General features: G+C 41.4%; 2 long non-coding RNA genes across 6 annotated transcripts in view; both read left to right on the top strand.

Moving 5' to 3' along the window:
- LOC135185658 (uncharacterized) overlaps positions 1 to 7784 on the top strand; it is a 38836-nt gene extending 31052 nt beyond the window's left edge. Inside the window, exons 3-7 of one of the 4 annotated variants that reach the window (XR_010306560.1) lie at positions 2075 to 2125; positions 2287 to 2410; positions 3078 to 3154; positions 3967 to 4058; positions 5753 to 7784. This is a non-coding gene — a long non-coding RNA (uncharacterized LOC135185658). Of the gene's footprint in view, positions 1 to 2074; positions 2126 to 2286; positions 2411 to 3077; positions 3155 to 3966; positions 4059 to 5554 lie in introns of all 4 variants that reach the window. The other 3 variants (XR_010306559.1, XR_010306558.1, XR_010306561.1) reach the window with 3 other exon arrangements.
- A 9-nt stretch (positions 7785 to 7793) lies between these two features.
- Positions 7794 to 18902, top strand: LOC135185659 (uncharacterized). Of its 2 annotated transcripts, none has more exons than XR_010306563.1 (5): positions 7794 to 8926; positions 9762 to 9949; positions 11498 to 11618; positions 13248 to 13419; positions 18793 to 18902. It is a non-coding gene; the product is annotated as an uncharacterized LOC135185659 (long non-coding RNA). The 2 variants fall into 2 exon arrangements; XR_010306562.1 differs by having other exon boundaries at positions 10949 to 11618.
- The last annotated feature ends 3135 nt before the right edge of the window (positions 18903 to 22037 follow it).

Below are 22037 nucleotides of genomic sequence, written 5' to 3'. Positions count from 1 at the left end.
TTTTATCCAAAAAAAAAAAGGGAATGCAAGGGTGCAATTTTTAATAAGTTATATAAACAGCAGACTTTACCTTCTAAAAGAGAGAACCAGTCTGGGGGCAGCCAGAGCAGTTTGATTGGAGGGCACTTAGCTTCAAGTGATGCACACTTATCATGCAAAACTTTGGTAAAGCTGCTAGAGGGAGGGGATTCAATCCTCTGTGCATCTAATTTGCTGGGGATTTGTAAATTCCCAGTGAACATGGAAACTAATAATGTTAGCCCATAGCAGATGATAACTCTCTGTGATGTGGGCTGTAGTAAATGTTCACATATTAGGATACAGAAAGATTTATATTTTTACAGAAACAGCCAGGTTGGAAAAGCTCCTCAGTGTCACCAAGTCCAACCTATAACCCTACTCTACAAGATTCACCTTAAACCAGATCCCTAAACGCCACTTCCAAATGACCCTCAAACACATCCAGGGTGGGTGACTCCACCACCTCCCTGGGCAGCTCCTTCCAGTGCCTGGCCACTCTCTCCATGAAAAACTTTTTCCTAATGTCCAATCTAAACCTCCCCAGACTCACCTTGAGGCTATTCCCCCCTGTTCTGTCTGCAATTGCCTGTGAGAAAAGCCTAGCAGTAGCCTTTCCACAATGTTCCTTCGGGTAACTGTAGACCTTATTATGAGTGAAGGTCATGCTTGATGGGTAAGGTTCTACTCCTGCAAAAACAGCCAAGAATATGCTTCCTTGGAGTTATTTCTGTGGCCTCATTTGGTCTCATACAAACTCTTAAAGGCAAATCAGACCTATCATTTTCCACAGGATTTCAAGGTATCTGTAGCTGCAAGAGAGTGTTTGCATTTGGAGAAAGCCCTCTCTGATTCCTGCAAAAAACACTCTAAGTTAAGGCTAATCACTAAGGGTTAAATTCTATGTCTAGTAAATGCTCAAAACACTTTAAAAGTATCTGTCCTGGTATAGCAAAGAAAAAAAGTGTCTGGAAGCATTATTTTTAAACTCTACATGTCTCAGATAATGCATAATCATCCCTAATTTTCCTCATGAGCTACTTGAATATCTCAGGGGTGTATATTGCAATGCCATAACTATAGAGCTGATAATCCAATCCCCTAACAATGACATTACTTTTTCCAAGTGTGTTTTTGGGCATTGTAGTTAAGTAGGTGTTAAATTTTTTTTTTTTTCTCTCTCTCTTTTTTTTTTTTTCCTTTTTCCATTTCCCCTCTCTCAATTTAAAGAGAGTTTTCCATGCCTCATGTTTTGATTTTCCAGCTATATACAGTTTTAAGAGGCTTGATTTTCAGAAGAAAGATCCTTGACACTTTCTGGAAACGAATCCCCACCAAGGCGATTCAGGCACCATGGCAGCCAAAATCATTACTCATTCCTGAAAATCTTGGCTGAAGGACACCAGACAACACAATCTCTATTTCTGTTTTCTGTTTCTTTTTTTTCTCACATCATAATTTCATAAATTTGTCAGTCACTGCAGCCTTTTCAGAGTACACAGAGGTGGATTTTGTCTGTAAAGCCAAGCTAAACCACCTTCTTGGTTCTTCCCTGTAGTTTTTTACATATCATATAGAGCCATATGAAAGGATAAGAAATCACTGGGTTTTTTTTTTAACCTTAGCCAGACATCTTTCTGGGAAATAGAATAACAGAATTAACCAGGTTGGAAAAGGCCTTTGAGATCATCGAGTCCAACCTATCACCCAACACCTTCTAATTACCTGAACTATAGCACTAAGTGCCACATCCAGACTCCTTTTAAACAACCTGGTTTCTCAAGCATGTGGGGAAATACAGTTTTGTCTCTCCCACATCCCCATCCCAACAGTTGAATATTCTCATTTAGCATTCCTAAATAACCTTTATTTTGTTGGCATGCCACTAGCCTCATTTTTTTTTTAACCTGGTTTATTGAAAGAAGACTGAACTAGGCTGAGTTTATGACACTTGGAATGGGGTTCTGCAAAGCTGTGTCCCTTGACTGTGGTAAAATGTACCCTGAGAAGAAGTTACATAAATACATAGATCTGATGAATTGTTTCTGTTTCACAGCTCTGTGTTCTTCCCATGACAAATTCACAAGCAGATTACTTACAAGGCAGGGTAAGTTTGCCAGAGTTGTGTATTCCAGACATTCTCAGGACTCTGGAGTGGACTGCTTCCTGGGCTGTGGATGTAAAGAATTACCCCAGGCTCTCTTTTCCTTTTTTCCATCTATTTTCAAAATGGGCCCCCATGTAATTGTTCATTTTATTCTGCCTTAGACTGCTGAAGATCCTTCCTGGGGATTGCAGTGGTTTACAAATGAGGTTGAAGTGTCTACCAGGAGCATTGAACTCGGGCGTTGGGCAGTGGCAGTGGTTATGACTCTCTGAAGCCATGGCACCGGTGAGAATGGTGTTCTTCAGAGGTTACCAGCAGCCTGCAGGGTCAAGTGAAGCAGGAGTGTCCTGTGGGTTTCTTGGGTTTATGTGTAGAAATGTTTTTTGAGAATGAAGAGAGAAAAAAAGAAAACTCATTTGCTGAAAGGACCCTAAGGACTTGGTCCACAATTAATTTCAGCTAATTTGAATACCCAGCTGAGATTAGGAGCCCTGTTCTGCAGCCCGTGAGAAGAGGCAGTTTTAGAGTATCAACACTGACTTAGGCATTAAAGCTCTCTCAGCATTGATGTCGGTAGGCAACCTTTGTTGATGGGGCTCTTCATCAGGCAACCCAGAGAAATTCCTTCAGTTAGTGAGATCCATTTGAAATCAAACTCAATTTCTTCTCCTGTATACAGCAAAAATTATCTAGAAGAACATAGGAGCAGCTGGTGCAGAGGCAGCACTACCCAAGTGGTCTCTAAAGTTTCTCTGAAGCACTTTTTTCCCTAGTCAGACGTAGCTGTCTGCCCCATATTCTGTCTCCTCCAGAGCAGGATGGTCTTACAGGGCTGCAGTATTTGCTCCCATCTGCCTGTAATTCACTTTGTGCAAAGTTATGGCTTTTCCTAATGTGGCTTTGACATTAACATATTAACCCTGTTGAGAAACCCTCTCTCCATTTATTCTAGACAGAGTCCTCCTCTGCCAGGTGAAGCGTTTGGGGTATTCTCCAGGGTGGGTGGACTGCAGAGAAGTGAGTGTTGAGGTATGTAAGCTGATATTAACAGAGCTAATTTCTGCGCAAGGGTTGATCCAGTTTAGAGCTTTGTGCAGGTCAGTGTTGTTGTCACCCAAGTTAGCCTGCAGAGTTCTGTGCTCTGCAGCCAAACTGTTTTTGGTATTCATACCAGGCTTTTAAAAGCTGCTTTGTGTATTTCCAGCCTGCAAGTAGGTTAGATGTACATTCATGATCCTCCCTTGTCCCCTTTGTGTGTTTAAATCCTGAGGAGCCTGAGAATATTCCTAACAGAGGCATGTCTTTTTTTTCTTTCCCCCCATATAATATATGTCTCTGATGCTGTCAATCTATGAAATCCTCTTTATTTTTTTTTTTTTTTAAAATCTGCATTAATGAAGGCTTTGGGAAGTGTCCTGTCATGTTGCTGACTCTTGGAACACATGGGGAATTGGGAGGCAAGAAGAAAGTGCTGTGTATATTTCTCTAGACCCTTCTGCACAGACAATTCCAGTTCAGTTCGTTTTGCAGATTCCCACATTTCCATTGCAAAAAACAAACCTAAAAGCCCAAACCAACAAACCAGTTGTTTGGTCTGCAGCTCCCTAGCCTGATACAGTCAGTGCAAAGGATCCAGACCACCAGGGTCAGCTTATCTAGCACTTTACTGCTTTCACCTCCTGCCATCCAGTTGAATTGCACAAATTGTAATTAATTCTGAAATACACAAATACTTTTTTTGCAGACTTACTTTAATCCATGGCTCGTTTGCAAGTTGTTTTGTTTGTTTACTTGCCATTAATTCCCTGAGAACAAACACCTTTATTCCTTCTCCTTGGCAGAATAACTGATTCCTCTGCCCATCCAGGGACTGAATGAAAGACCCTTCAAAATGGCTGTGTGGGAATACTCAGCACCTGTGGATGTGCTTCTGGTAAGTACTCACAAGACCCGGTCATGTTTGCTTGCCAGTTAAAACATATGAATGATTCTAAAGGAAGTGCAGATCAGTCAGAGTGTGCCCATTTCTGCCAGGGAACCACCAGGGTACTGCTGTGCTATTGGCACACAGCGTGCCAGTGGGGGAATGAGGTGCCGAGTGTCCTGGCATCCTGCAGAGCAGTGCAACTCTGTGATAAAGATAGGAAGGAATCACAGTACAATTCTGAGATCCATTTGGCTCCCTGTAGTAAGAGGAATCTTTTGTTCAGAATGCAGGCACCACTGAGCCTAATGGTAGTTAGGATTAGAGAAGTGGAATTAAATTAGTGGTGAGTAGCTGGTCATTCTGCGGTGCAGATCAAGGCTTGTTTAGCTTATCTGGAGTGTATCTGTTGTGTACTACATAAGCTGGGGCTGGATTCTCAAGGAAGGTTTTATGATTACCTTATACAACCTAATATTTTAAAGATTTTTTTACTGTCTGACAGAAATTTCTAAACTCTGTCAGTGTGGGAGGGAGAATATCCCATTGAACACAGCCATGCTGAATATCTTTTCTTAGTAGGTTTGTTGATGAATCCAAGAGACACTTAAAACTGGCTTGGGCTTACTGAGATGATAATATTTTACTCCTTAATATTTTTAGGAAGCCTATTGCTTCTCTGTGGGCAGTGGTGTGCAGTGTGAGATGGATCATAATATCAAATATATAGATATACACTTCTATATTTGTGTATATATATGTATTTGTATACCTGTATCTGTATGTATATTTGTACACCTGGAATCTTAGAATCAGTTAGGATTGGAAGGATCATTTAGTTCCAACCCCCCTGCCATAGGCAGGGACACCTCACGCTAAATCATGCAGCCTGGCCTTAAACATCTCCAGGGATGGGGCTTCCACCACCCTCATAGTGAAGACCTTCTTGTGTCTGTTTGTATACACGGAGCTTAAATTTAAAACTTGGTTGTGGGTAAACTGAAGATGTGAATTGCCAGGGGGGGTTATGATTGCTACAGGGTAAGCTTAGCTGGTGAAGATGGATGTAATTAAAACCGAACTAGAGCAGACACACTGATAATATTGCTCCAGAAACAAGACTTGGTCTGTCTTCATCTACATGGTTTATTAAAACTCCTCCTTTTTCTTTGATTCCCTCATGTTGTGCTCACTGGTCCTGTTTGATGAGGAATTAAGCGTTCACGTTTGTTTCCTGAGCCTTTTCTTAAGCTTGTCTCAGACAAAACGAAAGAAAAACAAAGATTGCCTGGAAACTCTGAAGTGATTTAGTTTTATAAAGCCTTTCAGGAGATCCTGTGTTTGCTGAGTGAACTACATGGGGTTAATTTGCTAAAGTGTCCTGAAGGGCTTAGCCAAATAAGAAAAGAAACATTACCTAGAGTTGCTGTGCTCTGCCAGGAACAAAAGTAAAACAAATCAGTGGCAGGATGAGTGGATCCGGTTAAATAATAATGTCTCTCCAGCAGGAAGTCTGTCTATCAACTGAAAGGTGAGACAGCGACATAATGACAATGCCCTGTGGATCAACTCTGAGGGTGGAAAAAACTCATGCCACAACACACCTCCGAAAGCCCCTCAGTGAAAATAGAGGTCGACAGAATTCACACCCGCGTGTTCTGTGTCTTTAAGCTCAAGTGTCTGGAAACACATTTCTTCTGCAGGTTATTCACATGCAGATTCCTTCTGGTGGTGGGATGCCCCAGGGTAACCGAGGGCAGAATTTGGCCCTTTCTGTTTGCTCAGTGGGGCTAAGTGCCGCTTTCTGAGCGGAGTACCTGTGCCTCGGAGCCGCACAGCTGCGATACGCAAGAGCAGCTTTGGCATTTCCTGGGTTTCCGTACGGGAGGTGAGTCCCGCGAAAGCTGCAGGCTCTGCGTGGAAGTGAAGCATGCAAGGGGAAGTGTCGTGCACGGGTTTTGGCCTGAGGGAATGCATTTGTGGCAGCTAAGGTAGAAATAAGGCTTGACAAATGTAAAATTATTTAAACGCTCCCCCCAAGCATTTCAGTCTGCGGTGCTCTTGTTTGTGTTTCTGTTCCAGATGAGTGCAAGGCTGCTAGAGAACACAAAAATTCTCTGCAGTTTGGCAACAGTTGTGTTTGTTGCCTGTGAGAGAAAATCTCGTTGTTTAATGTCTGTAAATATGAATTTAACAGCTGACAGAAGCTTAAAACCTTTGGTCTCCATTTTAAAGACTCTCAGCATATAATTTTTCCGAATCGGTGCACTCATTATTTTTAAGATGTGAAGTCTTCTCACACTGCTACCAAGAAATCCCCAATTGCCATTTATGTGCTTAAAACATCTGCAGGAAACAAAGGTGTTGGGTTGTTTTGCAATAATCAGTTCAGTTCTCATTTCCATTTGGTAATTGCTGTGAAAGATTTACCTGCTGTAACGTAGTTTATTTTGCCCGCAAACGCCTTTGTTTCTCTGTGTGGCTGCTAAGCCACAGCCCAGATATTTACTGTCAAGGAAATAAAAGCCTCCTCTGCCACTTGGAGGCCCAACCTCATTGTAACTGAACTGCTCCTCTGGGTCATCGTATTGGAGAGTCAACTGTAAGCTTGGTTTCCTGCCACACAGTAATTTAGCCTGGGACCTTTCAGTCCTTGCATTATCTGGCAAGATTATACCTACCTGGGAGTGTGCTAATGTCTCATCTATTATTTGTTTTGAGTGATTTTTTTTTCACCCATCAAAGGGTAAAAGGAAAACTTACCTGCTTTTTCAAACATAGAGTTACCTTCTTGGTTACTCTGGAACAACGAGGCGTCTTTTAATAAGTTCCTGCTGTGGCTAGAGCTGAGCCCTTCCCTTCTGTTACCTCCCTTGCTCTGCCCAAAACAGTATTCAAAATAGATCACTTGGAACCAGTCGGGATTGGAGGGGGAAGAAGAAAAGGAAAAGAATTGCAAACTCAAATCCCAGAAGGAGAAGTCAGACAGAAATGCTACTGTCAAAGGGAAATTGCCATGGAGGCAAGGAGATAATCAATAGTAATCAAGCTGGTAGTGCTAAAGTACAGCAGTTTCCCTTAAGACTTGTATTATGTTCATCTGCAGTGGGTCAGAGGCCAGTGCAGACTGATTGCAATTGAGGTCAGCTTTTCAGAAAGGAGATGGGATGCATTTGCAGTTTTCAGTAGCTGGAACCTTCTCCAAGGCTGTGGGTGCTAACTACAGCCTGTCACTATCAGCACTAGCAAGTGGGTTGCTCTTTTCTGTTTCAGCATGCATGTGTTTGTGTCCATGCCACTTTGGAAGCCTTGGGTGATGTCTGCCAGGTACTTGTACATGTGCAGTTGTTTGGGAGCTAGGTAGGAAGAGGCCATGAATTGGTCTTAAAGCACTGAGAAGTCTGTTGGGGAATAATTTCAAGAGTGCTGCTAAAAGCTGTTGTGAGGAGCAGGCACCTGATGTCTACAGCTCCCATGCACTGTGCCTCTCACTGTCCAACAGGCATATACAAATATTGCCATGTAGGCTCCGTAAATGAATTTGAAGCTTTCCACCAGCTATGTGCTGGAAATGAGTGCTGCTGCCCTTGTAAAAGAAATATCAGGGAAGCTGTGTCACCACAATATCAAAGCATTCTAGAATTGCCCTTTGCTGCTCTGGGTTTCAGCATTCGTGGAAGATAGACGAAGCCAGGCCTGAAAAATAGAATCCATTGAACTGACTTTGTGGATTTTGAAGCAAAGTCCTGCTGCACATTGGTTGGAATATTAATTTTGCAGGCTAATCCATCTGGCCATCTGCTCATCTGAAATTCAGACAGGGCTGCGTATTGCAAGTTAATAGCCTATAACAACCAATAGCTCCAAGTGATCAGCAGAATGTGTCATCCTGCCTCCCTCCTCCATCAGCCAACGGGTGTGACTTGTCATTTAATACTTCAGCTACTGATTATTCCTGATGGGGGGAAAAGGTGAGAAAGCAAATGTCTGAGCTGGTAGTGATGTTTGGCATGCATCTTGTGGATCCACTTCTTTGTTGCTCTCTCCTATGGTCCAATTATTATGGGTTGTGCCAAAGGCTAGAGGAAAGACTGTGTTTAGATCTTCAGATTGGAAGTAGCGTGACAAATAATTTCCTCTGAGAATTACTTTCCTGTGGAAAGAATTGGTCTTGACTGGATAGTCAAGACCAATATTTCAAGCTCTTGACTGGTCTGTGGAAACCATGAATATATGCAGTTTTTTTTCAAACCTAGTAAAAATTTGATTTGACACAGTTCCAACATCCAAACTGAGGATTGCTATGCAGAGTTGAGAAACGCGTGATGAGCTTTGAAATTTGTACCTGCCTTTATTAAAGGTTCACTGGACAGCTAACACTCTCTGAATCAATGCCTCTAAATCACCAATGTTTGCCTAGTGTTTGAAAAAATCTTAAGTATATCAGAACCAGTATTTGTCCTTGTCTTGTTTGTAATTTGAACCCTAAATTTGGATGAATTTGTTTGACACAGGCTGCCTTTGCAAATGATGTGGTTTGATTAGCTGCCAAAGTCTTGCTCAGATCAGTGATACACTTGAAATGTTTAATATTTTTGGTTATTATGACTAGACATTTTTATGTCTCACCTTGATGTGATTGTGGCATTAGTTATATAATAAATGTGAAACTCAGCAATAGTTATTCCTTCTTGTGTTCTTATGGTGCTGTAACATGGTGAGAGGAGGATTTACAGAAAGAAAATGTGGGGCATGATCCAGCTCTGAGGCTTTCCATAATGCTCATGTGCCTGACCACCTTTTGCACCTATGCAGATCTTCATTTCTATGAGTCAAAGCATTTGTTAAGAAACAAACCATGGCTTTCTACATTTTTGGTAAGTGAAGTTGCTTAATGTCTGTGTTTCTACTTCCTGTTATGTAAAATACGTACAGTCAAAATTGTTTCACTGAGGAGAGAAAAAAAAAGTTGAAGCAGAACTCATTTTTTCCCAGAACCTAAAGATAATTTGCTTTTGGAATAGTTCCCTTTATTTTCCTAGTCTATGTGAGGAATGGTGGCTGGATCTGAATCATAATGCTTGGAAAGTACTTTAAAGTCTTTAGAAAACTATAAAATATTATTAAGTGTGTAATTAATTGCTCAAATACACGGTCTTCCTAATGGGTTTACTTTGTAGTAAAAGGAAAAGTTGGATTGCTTGAGGAAATACATTTTTTGTAGGTTTGGAAACCACAGCAATTTAGGTAACACATTTTAGCCTATATTATGGTTATGAGATGCTGCATTACAAGGATTCCACATAAAACCACTTTAGACCATAAGAGGTAACATAATAATAATTATGAGGGAAAAAAAACCCAGATGAAACTGAGTGTATGTAAATTGTCACATCAGCGAGGAGATATTTTTCTTGTTTATGCTGTTGTTTAATACTGAAAAGGGAAAAAAAAAGACTTTTTCTTTTTTCCTTTATTTGGTGTCAGTCAGGGGGAGTCAGAGAAAGAAATCCTTTCCCTAGAAGCTCTGAGTTAACTTAGGTTTGTTTGGCATCATTCAGGTGCCACAGACCAGGGTAACAAAGAAAGCTTTCAGTCTGCCTGGTTGTTGAGGTTCACTGGAAGCAAGGAGTGTGACTGAAGGAAGAGTTTAGGTAGAGCCTTGGAGGCAATTAAGTAATATAAATATTTCTGTTTTCTTTTTGCTGGAAGATAACACAGAATTTGGAACAGAGGCAGGCTTTGCTATTTCCTACTCTGTCATTACCTGAAATAAAGAAGCAAATTTAAAACCAGCACCAAAATGCTAGCTGCAAAGAGGGGTTTCATTTTGGTGAAGGAAGAATTGTGAATGGAGAAGTCCTTGGTAGCTTTAACCTTCCCTGAAGCTGTTTTTACAAGTAAGTGACTTGAAAATCTCTCATTGTAGATATTGGTAAGGAACTTGCTGACTTGATAAAATGATTGTAGTGAAGAAACACTGTTTTCTGATTTGGATTCTCTTTCTATGCTTATTTTTATTGAGGACTTTCTACACTGTAATAAAACCAGAATAAAGTTCAGATTATGTGTTCAGTACTTTCTGGGATTGTTGCAGTCTTGGTTTAAGTTTGGGCCAAATGAGCAAGCTGTATGTGATTTGCAATGTGTTGATAGTGGGTGTGTGATGTCTGGGTCCCAAAGAAAGATACAACAACTCTCTTAGTGGTTCTGTTACTTCTGTTGTTTCTCTAATTCCTATTCTGACTACTCAAAATGTTGAACAAAGTAAATAAGCACTATGGAAACTATAGATAATAAAATACTCATATGCCTAGGAAAAAACCCCACATATTTAAGTTTCTTTTGGTCTCTTCAGGATGACTTTTGTTTCACTGTTTTGGTTTCAATAAAAGAGACAGCAGGCACTAAACAGATAAAATATCGATTTATGTTTGAGGATATTGAGCCAAGTTTTGCTATCAGCTGTGCTACTGGAAGTGTGTTGTGACTTTCTTGGAGTTACTGTGGCATTATCTTGAAAGAAGTAGAGAGTGATTAATGGGGAATATAGTTAATATATATTCTAGGAAATATTGACTAGTGGTATCTAGCCACGGGCCAGATTTCTCCCTTCATCTCTAAATGGGAAACTAAAATCAGACTCATGTTCTAGGTGCATTCTGTAGATGTTCATATATTGGTCTCTGTTTAATGCAGTGCAAGAGCACTTTGACCAAGCTTAAACTCAGTGGTTAGGCCATTGTCTTTGAAAACAGGAGGTGAACACCTTTTTTTTCTCAGGAGAAATGTTACCCAAGTCTCCTAGGATCTGATTAAATGCTTTAGTTGCTTTGCTGTTATTTAAAGCAAAGGTATTGATGTTTCCATCAGTGTTGAAAGTGTCCTGCTTTCTGCAGGAGAGAAAGATGATCTACCTTACAACCCATATGATGGAATGTCCCACCATTCATAAGCAAAAGAAGGTTTTTTTCTTTCTCTTCAGAGCTGTTGCTTCTTAGGTAATCTTCACTGTTTTTCTTGGATGATGGAACATATTTTTCAAGTACTCTGCCTGTTTACAAAGCTTCAGCCCTCAGAGAACAGAAGTGGTACTGTCTGACCGGTAGAACCAGTCAGATGGCTGGAAAAGCAAATTCCAAATGCTAAGCCCACAAGTGAATAAAGAACAGCTCATGTGCACCCACTTATATTTGCTTTGTTTATAAGCAGTGAATGCTAAATGACTATGAATAATTCACAAAAATTATGTCTTCCTTGCAAACAGCCTGAATGTGCAAACTGAAGCCACTTCCCTGTGACTAGGTTTTAACCAGTTCTCAGTGTAATAAGCAGATATTCTCTCTAAATATTCACTTGCATTTATAGATATAAATGTTATTGTTCACATGCAGCCAGGAAATCCTGCCTGAAGACTGATTGTCTCTGGTATCGTGCTTCTTATCTAGAGGCCTTCACTGTGCAAAACAAGTATCAAATGCTGCCACTCTGATGTAAGTACAAGTGATAACATGAGAGAGATAGGAACAGAGAATGCATCCCAAAGGAGCTGTGGTTTTATTAGCAACAGTAAGTCTTGGGTAAAAGTTTAACCAAGTTTCTCTTTTAAAATGATGCCTTGCAACCCAAGTTTCTTAATTACTTGTGACCCCTCTATTTTAGTCTGCAATAGATAATATGAGATAACCAAACAGAAATCCCCCCACCATCTGTCTCACAGATGTAAAAAAATATGTAATATTAGTCTATGGGACTGCATTAGTTTGTCTGTCATCTTCTGTGCTCGCTGGGTCACTAAAACTGAATTGGAGTAAAGCAATCTGTAAATGAGTATTACCCAGAGAGGGAGAATGCTGTGCAGTGTGAACAAGTTCAGATGATCAGCTTTAACTCTACATGTTTTGGAGACACACCAATATGCTGTAGTCACTCATGTTGCCATGAAAAGAAAAGATTTCATTCTTGAAAACAAGTATCCCTCCAGATAGAAGCCCCGGAAACTTTTGCAGATGCTTTTTTGTTTTGAGCAGGGGATTGTTCACTTCAGTATTTAAGTGGAGGAAATGCTGAGCCGTTAATTCCTGCTGATTTGGTACAACAGGAGTGGCTGCTGCAGTGCTATTGTGAATGCATCACCCATCAACATATTTTCTAAGGAAGCAGAAATCCCTGTGCTTCTTGTTTAAAGGAAACAAGACACTTAAGTTTGTGGATTCCACCATTGCCATCCCGCCTTATTTCTTCTTGAAGACTTGTAGAGGAAAGTCTGTAGTAGGAAGTACAGTGAGAAGTTTCTCAGGTGTAAGTCAGGCTCTAGCAGTGGTCACTCAGCCGTGTATAAAAGGATGTGTAGGTTTGTAGTTGTCAGGTTGGCCTCACCCTAGTTGAGAGATGTCTTCACAGATGTGTATTTTGTGTGTGCATGTGGAGAGAGTAAATTTGGTTTGGAGTCAATAAGCCTCTGGGATAATTTTTTCCCAACACTTCTCCACGATCACCAGAGCATGCCACCTCCTTTAGCTAATATTTGCAGTAACTTTATATGTTAAACAAGACTATGCAGGAGCTGTTGGTAGCTTAACTGTGTGGCTGCAAAATTAACCTCTGACCTTTCTTAGCCTAATCAGGAAATTGACTTTAGGAGTTATTCCTTAACCCAGGATATGTGGTTAAAGTTAAACATCACTAATAGGAAGTCTAGTAACAGGAAATGTGTGAATGCTAATCCATACAAATATAAACAAACCTCTGCTTTACCCACAGTTTTATTGGAATTTTTCTTCTTGATTCATTTTCCTTCAGTAAGTCAGAAAAAAAATTGCAAGCAACTTGTCAAAGTATTTAAAAAAAAACCAGGTTTTTGTTGCTATAGGTTTATTAGATTTCTACCTGGGTAGGATTTTGTCAGGAATCATCTCTGGACAGGTCCATGCTATTCACCTTCACTGCAGTTCTGGTTAATCAGCTTATTCACCAGAATATCTGGAATTTTCAGGCAAAGGATTAAATAGGAGCATTTTTCTGTGTGTTACTTAAAATGGAGTAATTTGGAGGAAAAAAAAATAGTGTCTATTTCCATGAGTTGCTGTCTCAGTAGAGAATGTTGAGGAAGAATTTCATTATCTGAAGGGGGCCTGCAAAAAAGCTGGGGAAGGACTTTTCAGTGCTTTAGTACTTTTTCTTCTCTTCCTGATACAGTTGAGGCATCTCTGTGCTGAGCCATCTCATCTGAACGAGGCTGGTGGCTTATGAAGGTAGAGAAGTATCCTTTGATGAGAAAATGCAAATCCCAAACAAAACGTTTGCAGAACCACTAATCACCATCTCCATGCAATTGAGCAGCCATGTGGTGGTACAGAGTGACTCAAAGGTAAGGCTGATTCCTTATATGCAGTGCAAAAAATAACTTCCTATACGTCCCCTCCATTTGTTTCTGCACCAGGCTCATTTTCCTCTCGTCACAGTTGGTGTCAGAATTCCTTCTGCCTTTGGTGAAATGGAGCAGTTTGGTTTAAGGACTGCACTATTAGTAGTGGGAGAGGTTGTGAAGTACAACAGGGTTCTACTTTGGTAAATAATGTCAGGAGGAGTTTCCTAGTGTGGAAAAATGTGTGGCATTCTGGATGTAATAATCAGAGATGCTGGGTAGCCCCAGCAGCCCTTAGCTTATGTGGTAGTGAATTCTACACTCTGCAATGAAGGAACTGGCTTTTCATACCTGGTAGATGTGTGCAAAAGTAGAGGTAGTCAAAATGTTAGGACAGTTTGGAAAGTACTGGACTTATTTTAAATCTTCATTGTTTTACTGTAATAATTATGACCTCGAGGGAGGTGATTCTCCCTCTCTACTCTGCTCTGGTGAGACTCCACCTGGAGAACTGCATCCAGTTCTGGAACCCCTATTACAAGAGGGATATGGAGATGCTGGAGAGTGTCCAGAGAAGGGCCATGAGGATGATGAGAGGGCTGGAGCACCTCTGCTATGAGGACAGACTGAAGGAGTTGGGGCTGAGTGTGGAGAAGAGGAGGCTCTGAAGTGACCTTATTATGGCCTTCCAGTATCTGAAGGGGGCCTACAAGAAAGCTGGGGAGGGACTTTTTAGACTACCAGGTAGTGACAGGACTAGGGGGGATGGAGCAAAGCTGGAGCTAGGTAGGTTCAGACTGGAGGTGAGGAGGAAGTTGTTGAGCATGAGAGTGGTGAGAGCCTGGAATGGGTTGCCCAGGGAGGTGGTTGAGGCTCCATCTCTGGAGGTGTTTAAGACCAGGCTGGCTGAGACTGTGGGCAGCCTGATCCAGTGTGAGATGTCCCTGCCCATGACAGGGGGTTTGGAACTAGATGATCCTTGTAGTCCCTTCCAACCCTGACTGATTCTATATCTCTATGACTTCATTAGTTACTGTTTATAATGTCATTGGACTATAAAAATAATTATCTTTATATATACATATATATGGGAAATTGTTTTGTTGGTATGTTTAAATGCTTCCCCTACTTAGTTCTGCTTTTGGTTTAAAAACCCCACATCAGCTCACATTAGACCTAAAGACTGATATTCTACTGCATTAGATCACATTTTATTTCTAGAGCTTGGCTAGGAAAGTGAATCCAAACCAAGCGTCAGAATTTGGCATTTTCCCATATCTGCTAGAATCTAGGACATCCAAATATTCAGCACTGAATGCCTCAGACATGTTTCCTTTCTGATTTAGATTCCCAAAGGTTGAGGAAAATAATAAAGTGAAAGGCCTCCTTTGCATTACAAATCAGACTGAGAAGCCCAAGGGCTCTATTTGCTGATGGAAAACAAAGTGGAGGACTCATACTTTCTATGTAGGGTATATGTGGAGCGCTAGGAGAAGAATGTAGGCACACTGACTCTAGTAAACTCAAGGCTTTTTTGTTTCCATTGTCATCAGAAAATTGCATGTACATTCAATATAAGTGACCCAGTAGTTGTATTCCATTTACCAAGTCAGACAGAGGCTGAGACTTAATAAATTTAAGATGTGATCAATTTCATTGTAATGTAGATCAACTAAAATAGGTCAGATGAATCATCTTGAAGTGCTTATTCTTTAACTTCAAAAAAAGACTAAATTAGCTAGCTGAGATATAGACATCTATGATTTAGGTGATTCAAATAAGGTGAGATGAACCCCACATGAAATATTCACAGTTTGGAACTAGCTGATGCCAGGTGGATGAAAAAGGCTGTACTTTGTTTGGTCTGGTTCATTTTGGTCCTTCCAGAATGTGTGCCTGAGCTACTGGTCTGTACTGAAAAGCTAATTTCCATCTTAAAAAGCTTAAAATTTTGGGGACATTTCTGTCTAAATGTATAGCTGCAGGTAAGCAGTGTGTTTATAGTTTGGCTCAGAAACTTGTAGGCATAAAAGAACTTAGTTCAGTAGGAAGAAACTCGCTCTTTCCTTACAGGCTTTCCTTCCCTTCTGTTCACCACTGGCCAATGGGTTGACTTTCTCCAAGGCTTTACAACCAGCAAAAGCAGAAAGAGTTTGTTAGGACCTAACCCCAAGGTTAAAAAGCCCAAAAATGTATGGGGCACTGAGCTGTCCCAAGTTAAAACATCCCAAGAGAAGGATATTTGATCTGGGAAGCTTTGGCTTTACTTTTATAGCGCAGGAAAGTAACTCAGAAAATGTCAGTGTCATGCTTGGTGGTGGCAGAAGGAATGCCCACTAATTGTCACTTCTGTTAGAGGAAATGCTGCATCTGTCACCATGCCAATTATCTAAGGAGCTCCTTCTGTAGGTCAAGTGGCTCTACATTATTAATCCCAGAGTGCAAGTATCAGAAGAAAAAGTCAAATGCTGAGAACATTAGTGCTGACTCCACAGCACCAAGCCATTTAGCTTTGCTGCTGTCAAGCACTGTGCTGGTCCAGTAGGGCTTCATTCAGTTCTCTGTTTCTTCCTGTTCATCTTCTGGTCTGTAGATGGGGAAGAGGAATTATAAAATTGTTTCCACTGGTATTTATTAATCTTAGTCCTCTCCAACTTTCATTTGGGGTATAACTGAAGCAGGGAACATGTTTTAAATGGAGATGAAGTTAAGGCAAGTTCCCATTACCGAACTGTCCTGCCCATAGTTTGAAGTTGTCTAAGAGGAACCAGATGTTTAAAAACATTTTCAGTGATGGAAGGAGTCTATTTTATGACAAATGTTAATATGCTTCAAAGGTAGAGGGAACAGGTGAAAGTCAAGCCAGTGCTTGTGCTAAAAACTGAAAACCACTCTATTGGTGCTCTCTATTTGCAGAGTTAAACTGACAGGCAAGTCTCCTGAAATATCTAGTTCCAACGTGTCGTTTGCCATCAACTAGCAGGCATTTGTTTCCCAGGCTAGTGGAAGCAGTTCTCATTCTTCATGCCTTCTCAGTGATTGATTTGTTTCTTTCTGTTTTGCTTTCAGAGAACTTAATTGCGCTATGTTTTTATTTATATTTTTATTTCCAAACCAAGCACATCAAATGTCACAAAGTTACCATCGCCATAAAAACGTCAAGCATTCAGTGCATTTGCAACATGTCAGAGTTTACTAAAGAAGGCATTTTTGTCATGCAATGAATGTGTGTCTCTGGAACTCAGCTTCGAATGGACAGCTCTTAAAAAAGATGAGAAGTGATTGCTGCAAATTACTCTTGTTAGGGAAAAGAATAGTTTGTCCCTCGAGCAGAAGTCTGTTGGTTTTAAAAAGCAGCAGATCCAAAAGGAATAGGCAGGTAGGTGTGAAAGGTCACCTAAGAGGAGGAAAGGCAACACATTGTACGGTAGTATTCTGTGCAAATTCTTGCTGTGCCTGTCTGACCCCATTGATTTCCCCCTGCAAGAACCTGGAAACTTGGATCACAAATGTCAGTGCCAGTTGTAACCTGAATGATCTGGATCTGTGTCCTGGGTAACGTTGTTTTTTAAGTGCAGGAACCTGACTGGTGCTGTATATTTAAGATGACTAGATGAGTCGAAAGCACTGGGTCCATGATGATAAATGTACAACTGTGTTGTTCTGAAACTTGTATGGGCTGTGTTGCACTGTTTGTACTAGCTGCAAGTGCATTATTTGGTCATTAATTGCATGGAAGGATTTGGGACTGTGAATCTCAATTGCAAGGGTGTGAGAGAAATGTGACTTTCAGATGCAGTCTGTAAAACAACCATTATTACAATTTAGAATCATAGAATCATAGAATCAACCAGGTTGGAAGAGACCTCCAAGATCATCGAGTCCAACCTATCAACATGTCCAGAGAAGGGCAATGAAGCTGGTGAGGGGCCTGGAACACAAATCCTATGAGGAGAGGTTGAGGGAACTGGGCCTGTTTAGCCTGGAGAAGAGGAGGCTCAGGGGTGATCTTATTACTGTCTACAACTACCTGAAGGGACATTGTAGCCAGGTGGGGGTTGGCCTCTTCTCCCAGGTAACCAGCAATAGAACAAGGGGACACAGTCTCAAGTTGTGCCAGGGTAGGTATAGGCTGGATGTTAGGAAGAAGTTTTTCACAGAGAGAGTGATTTCCCATTGGAATGGGCTGCCCAGGGAGGTGGTGGAGGCACCGTCCCTGGGGGTCTTCAAGAAAAGACTGGATGAGGCACTCAGTGCCATGGTCTAGTTGACTGGCTAGGGCTGGGTGATAGGTTGGACTCGATGATCTTGGAGGTCTCTTCCAACCTGGTTGATTCTATGATTACGTTTCTGCCTAGAGTCCCTTCATTTTTCTTGGCTTTTACAGAAGAAACCAGCCACAAATTTCAACACAATTACAGATTTGAATATAGGAACTCAATTTATTGTCAGTGCAGTAATTTGCTTCCCAACATCCTCTTTTGAATTGTTCCCAGAGCTCTTTGGTGACTTGTGAGAGCTAATCTTCATTGAGATCATGACTTCAGTGGTAACTGAGACTGCTATCTTAAAAGGTTCCTTGGCATTGTTTTTTCCATGCATGGAAAGACATAGAATCATAGAATGGTTTAGGTTGGAAAACACCTCAAAGATCATCTAGTTCCAACCCCACACCCTAGGCAGAGACACCTCCCACTAGAACATCTTAGCATAGATAGAGTCTACAGTGTTCTGATATGATCACAGGAGAGGAAAGCAAGTGTGCTGGTCAGCAGTGGTGTCCTTACTGCCTCTGAATGTTGTACTGCTGGTATTGCTGAGGAGTATCCTGCGGTGTCACAGAACAGCTCTCTCTTATTGCCTTGTTCAGATAGGCAGAAGTTTGCCTTTTGCACATGTTCACTTGTGAAAAAACAGAGAGGAATATAAATAGGTCACACAGCTGGCAAAATGTACCAAACAGGTAACCTTCTCCCTCTGAATGTGTTTGTGGAAAGGGACAGCTTTGTAAGCCACTCTCTTTATGCTTAGGACAGAGTCATTACAAGTAACCTTTCCTTTCTGTACTCCTGATATGTCCTAGTCTCTTTTAGGAACAGCTATTACCTGCCTGGTTCCCTCAGTGCCAGGTGTTGCTGATGTGGTGGTAGTAGGGCACTGATGGACTGCAACAGTCTATCAGGTTTGACAAAGAGCCCTCAGTTGACAGATGCTGCACTGGGTGAGAACTGGCAGCTGTGTCTGTGTCCTGTGACTACTCTTCTTACCTGTTCTGTCCCTTGAGATTTTTTTTGTGGTTCATTTTCCTTCCCTCTTTTTTCTTTTTCCTACAACTACCTGTCTGAGCTTTGTGGTGTGTTTTGTATTTGTTGACAGAGGTTGCAAGCAGCTGCATGTGGCTCTCAACCAGCAGAAAGGAGATAGTGGTGGCTTCAGGCTGAAAACTGGACCTGGATATGGAGGAGGAGTGTGCATGGGGATCCACTGCAGTGAGTGAAGAAGACGTTTTACTCATTACTTCTTCTTCACCTCTCCTTACATTCTCATCTGGCCTAGGAAATGTGACTTCCTCTGCTTTAGTTTTTGAATACCACTACTCTTTCCTAGTTGGCTGAGCATCACTTTGCCTTCCCTGAAGTGATAATGGGGTTATACTGGAGGTAGCAAAGTAATTGGCGTTGGCAGCAGTTAATGATGATAATAAAAGAGTTGCAAGGCAGATTTTGTAATCCATCTGCTGTACATCCAGGCCTCAAGGATGGACTCAAATGTAACTGTGAATGTTTCAGAAAACATTCCACACAACTGTGCTGTAGGAATAACCTCCCTCAGAATCCCAAGTAGTGAACTGCTTGCAGTTGGCTGTGTAATCTGCACTTTTCTGATGGTTAAATTCTTCTCTGTGCTCTGAGACAACACAGTCATCTTCAACAACTACAAACAGATCCTGCCCTTATCTTGGGGATGTGAGGAGCAGAGAAGTAGTGCTCTCCTGCAGAGCAGTAAGGCCTGTGTAAGTAATCAGGATTCAGGTATTGAAAAGCCTAAGCTGAAAATAATTTGTATGCATGTGCAAAAAACCCCAAACAAACCAAACTTGGGCAGCTTTCTTAATTATTTGCAAGTGTCTTTTTTAATCCATCTGTGAAAATGAAAAGAGTGGCAGAATTTTCCAAAGTCTCCCTTAAAAACGAGTGTTGAGGACAGTTTCCAGGTAATGTGCATTTCATATTCAGCAACTCATCTGATGCCGTGCAAGGTTCCTGCTCTGCCTCTGCCAAAGGCAATGTGAGATTTGACATTGATGTCAGGAAGACAGCAGAAAAATATGTCAGTCACTGTAGCCATTCACGTCTCAGTATATAGGATCCATCCCTGAGTCTGTCATGTGGGCCCATGTACAGCTGCAGGACCATGAGGGTTTCTAGAACTGTGTCTGCACTGCCAGGAGCATCTTCTGGCCTGATGTAGAGATGCCCTATGGGAACTGCTGCCTTTGTGCTTGTCAGGAAGGGACTCGGGGCGTACAGGCATGTAACCACGGGGCAGCTGCTGCTCCTCTGCTGTGCAGTTGAGGCTGTGCAGCTCATGAGTTGCTCTTTCTTATTCTTTCTATCCTGTGCACCAGAGTTGCAAGAGGGTGTGAGTCTTTGCACTGCCAGCAAGACATTCATGTTCTCCAACTGAATTTCAGCTTTACAATGTAAGTATCTCCAGTCTGCAGCCTGATTTGTTAACTAAAATGGAGGTTTTCTCACCCATGTCTGCAGATGATTCGTACTACCTTTTTGCTTCTTCCCTGTAGAAGACCTTGGCTTTATTCCTTAGCTCTCAGTCTACTCTCAGAAAGCACAAATGTCTTTGAATTGTGGCCTTCTACGATGACAGATGCTTTTTGCATGTAAAGTATAAAAAGGAAATGTGTAAACAAGATGAGAAGCATAGTAAGATGTCAAGGGCAGGATAACAAATGAGTGTGATCCAGAACATTACATCTCTCTATGGGTGACTTCACTAAGATACGGATTGAAGGGAGAGACTTTTTTACTGCTATTTCTCAGAACCAAAAGATAAAAAATTGCTTTGCTGGAGGCCACTTCTGCCTGTCTGCATCCACATACAGGTGATCTGTTTCAGTGCAGAGAGACATATCCTGCAGTGTTGAAGTCAGTGGGAATTTTGCTGCTGAATATAGGAAAAAGCATTTTACCTCTGTCTCTTATAATTGATGTCACCAAGATATTGGTGCTGCTCTTAAAATGTCTCATCTTGTCTTATTCCTAAAATGTCTCATCTTGTCTTATTCCTAATGCCTCTGCCAGAAGGGATGCTGTCCCTTGTGAATTCAGGGAGAAGGTTATGCACTGGAAAGGCATTTGAAACCAATGAGGGAGGAGAAGTCATTAAGAGAGCTGAATAGAGGAGGGCACATCAGAAATAACGATTTAACAAGGTAGATGCCCAAGAACAAGAAACAGGATCTGGAGAGGTGAGCTTTCAGGTGAACTCAGCACAGAACAGCCACGGTTATACCAGATCCTCAACTTGCTGCACTTTTGACTGCTCCTTCCTCTCTCCAATCTTTCCAGGGCAGATGGTGCAACTGAGGCTGCATGGCCTGAGGCCGAGCATTGAAGCAGCTGTTAGCTGGCTTAGCAAAAATTATCTTTGTGGGTTTTGGTTTTTTTTCTCCTTCCTCTGTCCAGGTAGTGTAAGTTAGGGTCTAGCTTTGGACTTACTGTTTTCCTCTGGTTGAATCCACAGAGGATTTGGACTGTAATAATGACAACAGGTTGTATCTTCTCTTGTCTTTGGATGGTCTGACAGCAGGTCAGTGTTGGCAGTGGTTCTCAGAGCAGGGAGGGTTGCCTGCCAGTCAGATTTGCTTTTTCCCCATTATGTCCCTCCCAGAAATGAATTACCCAGGGAGCTAGCCTGAACATAAGACTCCAAGATTTACTGATTTACTTAAATAAATAAGTCAAGATTATTTAAACAAATAAGTCAAGATTTCTGGCATTAGCTAACTTGCTGGAACTTGTGCAGACCTTGACAGTGCTCCGAGGCCACGCACACTCCAGTTTTCTAGTGCTAGTGGCATTTTCTTTCCCAACATCTGTCTCCAAGCACACTGAATCTGTCTTTCAGGGAGATCAGTATTTCTCCTAGTAATATTTTTGCACAGCTTTAGTTAATGGATCATTCTGAAGACCACCAGAACAGCTCTCATTCAATAGGCAGGGGTTACAAGTGGCTAAGTGGGGAAGAGCAGTCTGGGAATTTCATCCAAAAACTGGATTTTGCTCTGTGTAATCTTTCTCAGAGTGTGTTCTATTTAGATGTTATTCTGAGGCTTTCACATCTTCTCATAAAGTTGTTTTTATTTAGGTCTTCAGTAGAGTATCTAATTTTAGATATGTGATTATGCTCTTTTAAGAACCTGCTACTACCTAGGAAATACATTTCTCCATGATATTCTTCTAATTAGGATTCCACACTTTAGCAGTGTTGAAACGATGCAACTGAATTAGAACAGTAGCAAGGCTGAGCCTCAAACAGAGAAATACTCAGCCTTTCTCAAGGCGTGTTGAGACATCCCCCTGCAGCTGCAGAGGACTATC

This window comes from Pogoniulus pusillus, chromosome 23, assembly GCF_015220805.1.
Source record: "Pogoniulus pusillus isolate bPogPus1 chromosome 23, bPogPus1.pri, whole genome shotgun sequence".
Taxonomy (NCBI): domain Eukaryota; kingdom Metazoa; phylum Chordata; class Aves; order Piciformes; family Lybiidae; genus Pogoniulus; species Pogoniulus pusillus.
This window is presented reverse-complemented; position numbering and strand designations above follow the sequence as displayed.